The sequence below is a fragment of the Chaetura pelagica genome, unplaced genomic scaffold (genome assembly GCF_000747805.2).
Source record: "Chaetura pelagica isolate M959 unplaced genomic scaffold, ChaPel_1.0 scaffold356, whole genome shotgun sequence".
In the NCBI taxonomy this organism is placed as follows: domain Eukaryota; kingdom Metazoa; phylum Chordata; class Aves; order Apodiformes; family Apodidae; genus Chaetura; species Chaetura pelagica.
This window is the reverse complement of record NW_009953964.1, coordinates 4811772-4822612: the sequence shown is the minus strand read 5'-3', so window position 1 is coordinate 4822612 and position 10841 is coordinate 4811772. Positions and strand designations below refer to the sequence as shown.

At 57.7% G+C, this 10841-nt stretch overlaps 1 protein-coding gene across 1 annotated transcript in view; it reads left to right on the top strand.

Annotated features, from left to right (window-relative positions):
- The window catches only part of AFAP1L1 (actin filament associated protein 1-like 1), a 26058-nt gene that overhangs the window by 6361 nt on the left and 8856 nt on the right, over positions 1 to 10841 (top strand). The window lies entirely within an intron of this gene.

The following is a 10841-nucleotide window of genomic DNA, read 5'->3' as shown; positions in this document are numbered from 1 at the left end:
GCTGTCCTGGAGGCTGAGGTTTGGTGGAGATGAAGGGCTAGAGAGAGGTGAGAACTTCAGGTTCCCTAGCTCCCATACAGCAGCAGGCAGGAAGGTGTGACCCGGGGAGGCTTCCCAGTGTCCTGCCTGCCACCAAAGGTGGCCACAGGGGTGGGCAAACTGCTGTGGCACCAGTCCCAGGGCCCCTCCCTGTGCCAGAGGGGAGCCCAGGCCAACCTGCACTGAGGAGTTTGTTTGGAAAAGGCCGACACCAAAATTTTGGTTGGAGGAAACACAGTTTATTCTGAGTTCTGACTAATCCTAACATCTCCCCTCTGCCTGAAGCTTGTTTTTTATACATTACTCAGCAGGTCTCACCCCTGCCTGACTATTCCTTTAAAGGGCATCTGAAACCTCTCTTTTTCATTCATTATTTAAACGTGCTCTCCAGCCAGCAGCCCCTGAGCCCTCTGAGCTCCCAGGCTGGCCTGGCAGAGCATCCTGGCACTGAGCTCCTGTACAGAGCATGGAAGTAGTAAATCTGGTCTATGTGTATTTGCAGAGTTAATTGTGTTGGCTGGGCTGAGCTGTGGCTGGGAACAACTCATGCCTGGGGTTAGGAGCCCCCCCTCCCCGGGGTTCAGGGCAGGGGGAGGGGGCTGCCCATGCCCTGCCTGGGGTAAGAACAGGGACACTCAGCAATATCTCACCTGGGTGCTTTTATTTGCTTGACTTCAGTGCTGTGCTTGACTGGTGCTGTGCTCAGCCGTGAGGGTGATCCAGGAACCACCCCCTCCTCCTCTGGCAAGTGGGCAGCTGGAGCCTCTTCGGGTTAGAAGGACAAAGTTTGCTTTTGGGGAGCTAAAGCAAACCTCGGCAATCTTCCCCGGGGGGCGGAGAAAGGGCTGCCAAGCTCCCGGCAGCCGGGGGGAGCTCTGGCAGCCCCTGGGGAAGGGCTCCTGCGGCAGCACCAGGGACCAGAGGGTCATTATCTGCCTGGGTCACGGGAGATGCTTGCGGGTGATTTAATCAGCCTGTTAATTATTACCTGCACCACTTGTGAAGCTGCTCTGCTTCCGTGTGAGCTGCTGTGAGAAAGGAGCTACCCTGCAACCCAACAGGGGCTGCTCTGGCATTTTCTTCCAGGAGTGATGCCAGTTCAGAGAGCCTAGACCCCTCTGGTGATGCCTGGGGAGGTGACACCTCCTGAGTCACTGCCCGTGGGGACTAGTGCCAGGTGGAGCAAACGGGGTGAGGGTGCTGCAGCCCTGGGGCATGGCCAGGTCCTGGGCATATGGTTGCTGCTGCTGCAGTGCAGGTTTTCCACCCACAGCCGTGCTCTGAGTGTGGGCATCACCTGGAGAGCCTCGACCCAGCTTCAGTGCCAGGCAGCACCCTGGGCCATGCTGTGGTGGGTGTGCAACTGGCATGGGCTCGGTGAGAAGGGAACCCCTTGTTATCCAGTTTCTCCTTTAATCCAGTTCTGTAAAGAAGAGGCTTGACTGGCCCCACAGCAGAGAGTGATGGTTTCTGCAGTGTGTGAGCTGGCAGAGGGGTGAAAGTGGGTGATAATCTTTGCTCTTTGCAAGCTCTGTCAGGCTGTAATTACACTTCTCTATTCAGGCCTTCTGTTTTCATGTGTAAAACTGTGGGGTTGATGTGAAACAGTCTCTCCTCCAGAAAAAAAGTGCATTGGGAGGGAGATGGTTTGAGGTCTTGCTCCTGTGGCCAGTTCCCTCGTGCCCAGGCCCTCAGCACTGGGTGGGTGCACCGGGCAGAGCACCAGCCCTGGGCATGTGGCACATCTTCTCCTCTTCTCTGCTTTTTGGGGCTTGGCAAGGGACTCCAAGAAACTGCTTCAGCACAAAGGGCCAGGGTGAAGCAGGAGGGCTTGGAGAGGATGTGTTTGAGAGCATGGCTCTGGCCCAGGTTGGACTTGGTGTTCAGCTGGTCTGTGCTGAGCTGGGTAAGCGGCTGGGAGCGAGGCTGGCGATAAGGCTTTCTGCTGAGCTATTTATACCAGGGAGATGAGCTGCTGCTGGCAAAGGCACTGACTGGCCCAGACACAGGACCCTTCACACAAGCACTGCTGAAAGTGGCTGAGCTGGCCATGGAGCTGGGGCTGTGCTGGGAAAGGAATCCCCCACCCAAGCTGCTGTCAGCTTTGGGGTGTGCGTCTGGAGCAGATGGGGCCACAGATGAAGGAGGCTCTGCAGGCACAGGCAGGGCCTTCTTGCTATTTAACCTCTCTGGTTGCTCATCTCCCCTTGTCCCAGGGCTGGAGCAGAACAGAGGGGGCCTGCGGGCTCTGTCGTGTAAGAAGAGCAGCCAGTGGGTGACTGTGCTGGGAGGGAGAGCTGGAGGGGGACCTTCTGCCCTCTTGAGCAAGCAGGTTTCACGTTTATCTCCCAGGATTGATTTTCCAGGGTTATCAGTGAAGGGTATTAGTTACTGTAAGGTCATAAAGATAAGATCCATGGGGGATGGGAGTCCTTGCCCTGCCTGCTGCAGCCTGGCTTGGCAGGCTGTGGGGTGTGCTGTGGGGAGGCTGGGAGGTGGCCAGGAGGTGCTGGGAGTTTGGGGGATGGATCAGAAAGTTTGAGCTCACCTTGTGCTCTACAATGCCCAGGGATGCTGCAGCACCTGAGCTGGGAGCCACTGTGGGAGCAGGAGTGGCATTAGCCACATGGCTAATGTCAAGGGGGTTCATCACAGCAAGGGGTGGGAAGATGCACTGGCTGGGGCAGTTGGAGAGCGAGGGAGGCTGGGGGGCTCCTGGCCACACCACAGCCAGCCCCAAGCACTCCAGCTCCTGCTGATACTGCTGGATATGGAGTCAGAGACGCTCCCCTCATCCGCCTCACTCAAGGGGCCCTTGTTTCCAGGGAGGAGATGATTCATGTGCATCCAGTGGCCCCTTAGCAAATCTTCCACTGATACAGGATGTTGCCAGAGCTCAAGTGTGATCATTAATGGTTGGCTTTTCTTTAAAGACCCTCTGGCCTGGAGCACACTAAATTGGTCTGTAGCTGTACAGGCAGCCACAGTGGTAGGAGGAAGTACTTCCCAGGCTGGTGTTCCTGGCCCCACCAGCCCACCCCAGTCATCCCAGTTTGCCCCACACCCAGCTGGTGATGGCTGTCAGGGATGCCTTGCTCACCCCTGCCACCTCCCTGGGGCTGAGCACCGCCCTTCTCCTGCCTGCTTGGCAGGGCTCTCCTCCTGTCTGCACCAGAGGAGCAGTGGCCTCAGGCAGGCAGCAGGCTTGTTCCTCCACAAAGAAAAAATCTTGGAAGCGTCCTGCCGCCCCTGCCAGGGCACTTCCTCACCGGCTGCTCGCCTCCTCCTCCCCATCGGAAAGGAACCTCCTTGGGAATGAGAACAGGAACTGCCCCGGGAGCTCAGCTAAGAGCTCTTCAGCACAAAGGGCCAGGGTGAAGCAGGAGGGCTTGGAGAGGATGTGTTTGAGAGCATGGCTCTGGCCCAGGTTGGACTTGGTGTTCAGCTGGTCTGTGCTGAGCTGGGTAAGCGGCTGGGAGCGAGGCTGGCGATAAGGCTTTCTGCTGAGCTATTTATACCAGGGAGATGAGCTGCTGCTGGCAAAGGCACTGACTGGCCCAGACACAGGACCCTTCACACAAGCACTGCTGAAAGTGGCTGAGCTGGCCATGGAGCTGGGGCTGTGCTGGGAAAGGAATCCCCCACCCAAGCTGCTGTCAGCTTTGGGGTGTGCGTCTGGAGCAGATGGGGCCACAGATGAAGGAGGCTCTGCAGGCACAGGCAGGGGCCTCCTGGCTTCTCTGCAGGCACAGGCAGGGCCTTCTTGCTATTTAACCTCTCTGGTTGCTCATCTCCCCTTGTCCCAGGGCTGGAGCAGAACAGAGGGGGCCTGCGGGCTCTGTCGTGTAAGAAGAGCAGCCAGTGGGTGACTGTGCTGGGAGGGAGAGCTGGAGGGGGACCTTCTGCCCTCTTGAGCAAGCAGGTTTCACGTTTATCTCCCAGGATTGATTTTCCAGGGTTATCAGTGAAGGGTATTAGTTACTGTAAGGTCATAAAGATAAGATCCATGGGGGATGGGAGTCCTTGCCCTGCCTGCTGCAGCCTGGCTTGGCAGGCTGTGGGGTGTGCTGTGGGGAGGCTGGGAGGTGGCCAGGAGGTGCTGGGAGTTTGGGGGATGGATCAGAAAGTTTGAGCTCACCTTGTGCTCTACAATGCCCAGGGATGCTGCAGCACCTGAGCTGGGAGCCACTGTGGGAGCAGGAGTGGCATTAGCCACATGGCTAATGTCAAGGGGGTTCATCACAGCAAGGGGTGGGAAGATGCACTGGCTGGGGCCCAGCCAGCCCCAAGCACTCCAGCTCCTGCTGATACTGCTGGATATGGAGTCAGAGACGCTCCCCTCATCCGCCTCACTCAAGGGGCCCTTGTTTCCAGGGAGGAGATGATTCATGTGCATCCAGTGGCCCCTTAGCAAATCTTCCACTGATACAGGATGTTGCCAGAGCTCAAGTGTGATCATTAATGGTTGGCTTTTCTTTAAAGACCCTCTGGCCTGGAGCACACTAAATTGGTCTGTAGCTGTACAGGCAGCCACAGTGGTAGGAGGAAGTACTTCCCAGGCTGGTGTTCCTGGCCCCACCAGCCCACCCCAGTCATCCCAGTTTGCCCCACACCCAGCTGGTGATGGCTGTCAGGGATGCCTTGCTCACCCCTGCCACCTCCCTGGGGCTGAGCACCGCCCTTCTCCTGCCTGCTTGGCAGGGCTCTCCTCCTGTCTGCACCAGAGGAGCAGTGGCCTCAGGCAGGCAGCAGGCTGCCCTCCTGTCTTCTGCACAAAGGAACAATTCTGGGAGCGTCCTGCCGCCCCTGCCAAGGCACTTCCTCACCGGCTGCTCGCCTCCTCCTCCCCATCGGAAAGGAACCTCCTTGGGAATGAGAACAGGAACTGCCCCGGGAGCTCAGCTAAGAGCTCAGGAGGCCATGGCCTTCCTTAAGGAGCAGTGGCAAGGGACAGCTGGCCCTGCTGGGGTGGGAAGCAGCTGGGGCTGGAGGGGGCCGTCAACACCCACTTAGGGCACCACTGGAGGAGTGACACATCACTGGTGTTGGGGCAGAAGGAGGCTGGGGACAGGTGGCAAGGGTATGGAGGCATGTCCTGGCACCAGGGTGTCTCTTGCAGCATCTCCTCCTGCAGTGCTGGGTCTGTTTGTGCCACAAGGTGGGTGACCTCCCTACAGGGTTCCTCCTGGGACTAGGGCGTCTCTGTCACTGGGTGCTGGGGTAGCCCCCAGCTGTGCCCCCTTCCCTGGCCCACACCCCACCTATTTATGGCCTCCCAGAAGCTATAAGTGTTTGTTTACTGCTGGTGGTGGCTCTGAGCCTCCCTGCGCAGGCAGGCAGAGCGTCCCAGGGCCCTGCCCGCGCCAACAGGAAGGACTTATTTTTGCTTGGTTTTTATTTTAGCTACAAACAATGGCCGTTACTCCCAGCATCCGATTTCCCCCCCGGCCCCCTCATCCCCTGCCTTCACCTGGCGCGGGAGGAAGCGTGACCAGGGCAGCAGGACAGGAGAGCTGTGGCTGCAGGACGGGGGTCCCTGCGCGCCTCCCACTGCAGCCTCACAGTGTTACGGTGCTGTGAAACAGCATCTCGCCTCCCCAGGGCTCTCTTTCAGGCTGTAGACCAGCTTTGCTTAGGGTGATAACTCCACTTGCATTGTTTTATCTTTCCCCTGAAAAAGCTGAGTCTATACACCAGGAAACTCCTGCTTAGGCTTGGCCAGAGCCTCTTCCTCCTCCTCCTCTTCCTTCTCTCTGCAGGTTGCTGGAGCAAGATGTGGTGTTTTGCTCCTGTGACGGAGCTGAGGCTGGGGAGGCATAGATGGGCACAGCCTGCAGCTGCAGAGCCCAGACCTTTATCTCCACACTGCTGAAGCACGTCCCTGAAGGGGGAGAATGCTCATGCTGTTTAAAAATAGAGCTCGCCTGGGTGCAGGGTGGAGAGAGGTGGTGGGGTGCTGGAGGGGATGCAGCTCCTTTGCCAGCATCATGCTTGGTGCTGCTTCTAGGTCAGGCTTTGGCAGCAGAGAAAATACTGCCCTGTTTTCCTGAATGGCAGCAGCATCCTGGTGCTGGTTCCTTGGCTCTCCCTGTTCCAGCAGAGCTGCAGCCAGATCCTGATTAGGTGGTTGGAGATAGATAGATGATGAAAAAAAAGGCCTGACTTTCTCCACTAACCCAACGTAGGATGTAGAGAGTTCTGATAAATAAGACCAAGAGAAAAATAATCTACCCGCATGGTTTTAAAAACTGCCCCCAGCTGTGCCCCCTTCCCTGGCCCACACCCCACCTATTTATGGCCTCCCAGAAGCTATAAGTGTTTGTTTACTGCTGGTGGTGGCTCTGAGCCTCCCTGCGCAGGCAGGCAGAGCGTCCCAGGGCCCTGCCCGCGCCAACAGGAAGGACTTATTTTTGCTTGGTTTTTATTTTAGCTACAAACAATGGCCGTTACTCCCAGCATCCGATTTCCCCCCCGGCCCCCTCATCCCCTGCCTTCACCTGGCGCGGGAGGAAGCGTGACCAGGGCAGCAGGACAGGAGAGCTGTGGCTGCAGGACGGGGGTCCCTGCCCCCCTCCCACTGCAGCCTCACAGTGTTACGGTGCTGTGAAACAGCATCTCGCCTCCCCAGGGCTCTCTTTCAGGCTGTAGACCAGCTTTGCTTAGGGTGACAACTCCACTTGCATTGTCTTATCTTTCCCCTGAAAAAGCTGAGTCTATACACCAGGAAACTCCTGCTTAGGCTTGGCCAGAGCCTCTTCCTCCTCCTCCTCTTCCTTCTCTCTGCAGGTTGCTGGAGCAAGATGTGGTGTTTTGCTCCTGTGACGGAGCTGAGGCTGGGGAGGCATAGATGGGCACAGCCTGCAGCTGCAGAGCCCAGACCTTTATCTCCACACTGCTGAAGCACGTCCCTGAAGGGGGAGAATGCTCATGCTGTTTAAAAATAGAGCTCGCCTGGGTGCAGGGTGGAGAGAGGTGGTGGGGTGCTGGAGGGGATGCAGCTCCTTTGCCAGCATCATGCTTGGTGCTGCTTCTAGGTCAGGCTTTGGCAGCAGAGAAAATACTGCCCTGTTTTCCTGAATGGCAGCAGCATCCTGGTGCTGGTTCCTTGGCTCTCCCTGTTCCAGCAGAGCTGCCCTAGGGCCCCTCTGCCCATCCAGCCCCAGTTAGCTAACACTAAAGCCATCTGCTGCTCTGGCTCCCATCTTCTCAGGCTCAGAGACCTCGCTGACATCTCCCCATCCCATCACGGCAGTGGGACAGGCTGCAAATGTGGAGAGGAGTACATTTCTGGGAGGAGAGCCTGGCATCACTCTCTGTCCTGGGATGTCCTTGTCCACATCCTGAGCCCAGCAAAGTGGTGCAATCCCACAGGATTCCGGTTGCAGGAGAAGCCCCAGAAGGCAGCAGCAGGTGGGAGCCATTTGTCAGCACCAGGGGCAGGTGTGAGACCGGAGGTGTACGGTGAGTGAGGAGGTGGCTCAGTGGGCAGGGGACACAAGGTCCCTTTTTGGCTGTGTCAGCTGCTCAGTGCCTGTGGCTGCTCTGGTGTCATGCCTCCTTCCCCCCAGGAGCCCTCTGATGTCCTGGCAGCACCTGTGTCCCTGAGCTCCACGGCTTCATGCCATGGTTAGCAGGGTTGTGCACCCACCCCAGTGCAGCATGGGCAGGGATACTGGCCGGGCTGGGCTCTGTGCCCACTCCCAACAGCCACTGCACCCTGACGTGCCAGTCCCTGCTCTCCAGGTGACCTTGGGTCAGTCACAGCATCCCCGGCTGCCTTCCACACAGCAACCCTGGAGCAATCTCCCCTTGCTTCCTGCACCCACCCCATTAACCTTCTTTAAGCTGGAAGCCTAATGAGCATAGGAAATTAATTCCTTCCCTCCTCTGCTCCCGCAGGCAGAGGCTCAGCTCAGCAGGCTGTGTGCCCTCCTGGGATCACAGGCCTCTTTGACTACCCCCCACCCCCGCCCCTTGTATTTTGGAGGATGTTAACAAGGGAGATGGAGGGGACAGCTCAGCTGGAGGAAACAAAGGCGCCTTCAGTGCTCGCCGTGCGCCCCGGCTCAGAGCTCGGGGCGTTGCTGATGAGCTCACCCTGCTGCCGTGCCCGGCCACAAACCCCGCGTATCGGGCACTCTGGGGTCTCCTCAACCCCCCCACTTGCCCTTTTGTGCTCAGCTGGTCCAAAGCCTTGGCACAGGAGGTGGTGGCTGCGATGGGAGATGTCCTGGGCAGGGCAGGGGATGGAGATGCTGGTGAGCACCACAGCCTAGGCTTTGGTGTGCTATGGGAAAGTGCATGGTGCCCATCTCCTCCCTGGGAGCTCCTGGCCAGCTGAGAGGCAGCAGAGCTGGGTGGCAGGAAGATGACTGTCTCCCTAGATGCTTGTAGGTGCTGCGTGGACATGGGGGCTTCTTGCTTTTTGTCCCAGCTGCTTCCTTGCTAGTCCCCTGCCCCACCAAGTTCTGCAGGTGAGAATCTCTCACCCAGCCTGGAGACCACCACTACATTGCAGAGCAGGAACCTGTTCCTATCCTGTCCATGCAGCATTCTGTTAACATTCCAGAGAGGATCTGTCCCTTTTCCCTCCCTTCCTGCCTCTGCAGAGGGGCAGGGAGAGGGCCAGGGGAGCTGAGTGCTTACCTTTGGTCATCACACACATGAGGCTCTCATGTGACCAGAGCAGGTCCCCACCCTGGGAAGTGTGTGTTGGAGGGGGGCAGCAAGATGACCATCAGCAGGACCTGGGTCCTGTGGCTGCCTGTCTGCTGCAGTGTGGTTTTCCAACTCAAGGAGCAGAAGCCTCACTCCCCTTCTGGTTGCCCTCTCCTTCCCCATGGGCTGAGGGATGCTGCCAGCTCTCCAGGCTTTCTTGCTCCTTCTGGAGCTGTGCTGAGGCTTCTCCCCCTGCCTGGGAGCAACCTGTTCTGGTTGGGCCAGTCCATGGGAGATGGACGCTGGCAAAGCTGTTCTTGCTGAAAGGGCAGAAGCTGCTGTTTAGCTTGGCTTTGGGGAGGCAGGAGGAAGCAGAAGGTCTGTGGAGATAGAAGCCCATCATCTGGGGTGGCAGGAAGAGGCTTGTGAGCTGCATCCTGCCTTGCGTCCTGGGGAGGTGGTGATTTGGGGCCAGGCATGCTGTCTGCTTGCCTGGGGGCTTCTCTTGGCTGGGCACTGATTTTCATCAACCCACTTGTATTGGGTTCCCCTTTCAACCTTTGAAACAGCAGTTGGTTCTATTGCACTGTCCCTGCTTTGGGCAGCAGTTTCAGCCTGCCTCCCACTGGTCCTGGGAGACTCTCTCTGTACTCTGGGGTGGAAGGTGGGCACCCAAAATCCTGGGTCAGACTTGTAGTAGCCCAGTTTTTGGTGGGTGTCGGGCAGAGTGGATGTGGTGTTTGGAAAAGGCCCAGCAGTAACTTGTTAAAGAACATGAGTAACGGGGATCCCATCTGCTGCAGCAGCACAGCATCCTGCCCTTCCCCTGGGAAATACTGCCCATGCCAGCCCTCACTGCTGCCCAGTTCTGTCCTGCCAGGGCCCTTCCACAGCAGAGCCCGGAGAGGCAGCAGTGGGGACAGGTACAGCCCTGCAGGGTGTCCCCAGAGCTCCATGCTGCCAGGGCATATGCTCTGCCCCCCTTGCAAGCCATTCCCATCAGTCAGCACATCTGAGCTGGCTCTGTGGTCACCTCTGGCCTCTCCTCCTGTCCCTGGAGACCCAAAGCCAGCTGCATGCCTGCCCAGCTGCGCCACGATGACTTTGGTTGCTGCCAAGAGAAGGGATCTTGCTCACACTTACACTGGAAGAAACTGCAGCACTTTTGTTCACCATTTGTAGCATCCAGAGTGGCAGGTTTGCTGGTGTCCTTGGGCTTGGCCCCTCCAATGCAGGCCATCTCTTGCAGGTGCTTGACCCTGCAGGACCTACTCTGGATGCCCTTACTGGGCAGGTGATGGTCCTGAGTAAGACAAGAGCTTGGCTTTGGATCCAGCTCAGTTTTGTTTTATTGTGCTCTGAGGAGATAAGGTACACGTCCTCCTCATCCTTTCCATCCCTGGCCAACACGTTTTTCCAAAGCTGTCTGTCAGCTGCTGCCAGCACCATAAATACTGTTCTCAGTGGTTAATTCTCTGTAGCCCTGCTGTGATGCTTCTGGAGCCTTGCTGCTCAGGTAACCCCCCAGCTGCAGTGTGCTTTTGCTTCGTCAAAACTAGCCCATGAATCACCACATCAAAGAGAAGACCCACAATTTTATGTGTTGTGCCTGTGGTGGTGATTTGTGGCAAACTCTCAGCTTGTTGCTGGGCTCTCCCTATCTCCTCTGCCTGGTTCTGTCTCCGGGCTGATGCTGTGCTCAGGTGCAGCAACCCAGGAGCTGGCAGCTACTGGGATCCCCCATGCTGGAAAGCAGATGACTGTTGGGCTCTGGTTTGGTTCCTCTGTGCCAAGATTTCATCTGCTCTGACCCTCTCAGCCACCTCTGGGGCTGTGTGTTGGACAGAGGTTCAGCCAACACAGAGGCAGGTGGGGAAAGCTCCTCATGTGCTTCCCAGGGCACCTTTCCTGTGCCCGTGTGGGGCAGGCATTGTCCTTTGGGGCAGTGATTCCATGCCAAGAGTGAAGTGGCCTTGGAGCAGTGTGGGTGAGCTGAGATGACAGAGGGCAGGAGTGACAGCAGGGCAGAGGAGCTGCTGGTGGTGAGCATGGGGGGAAGGCTCTAGCCTGTGTATGGGGACCCATGTGGCAAGGGACTGGGAGGTCACAGGAGGTCTGAGCTCAGCAGGGACAGGGCGGGAGGA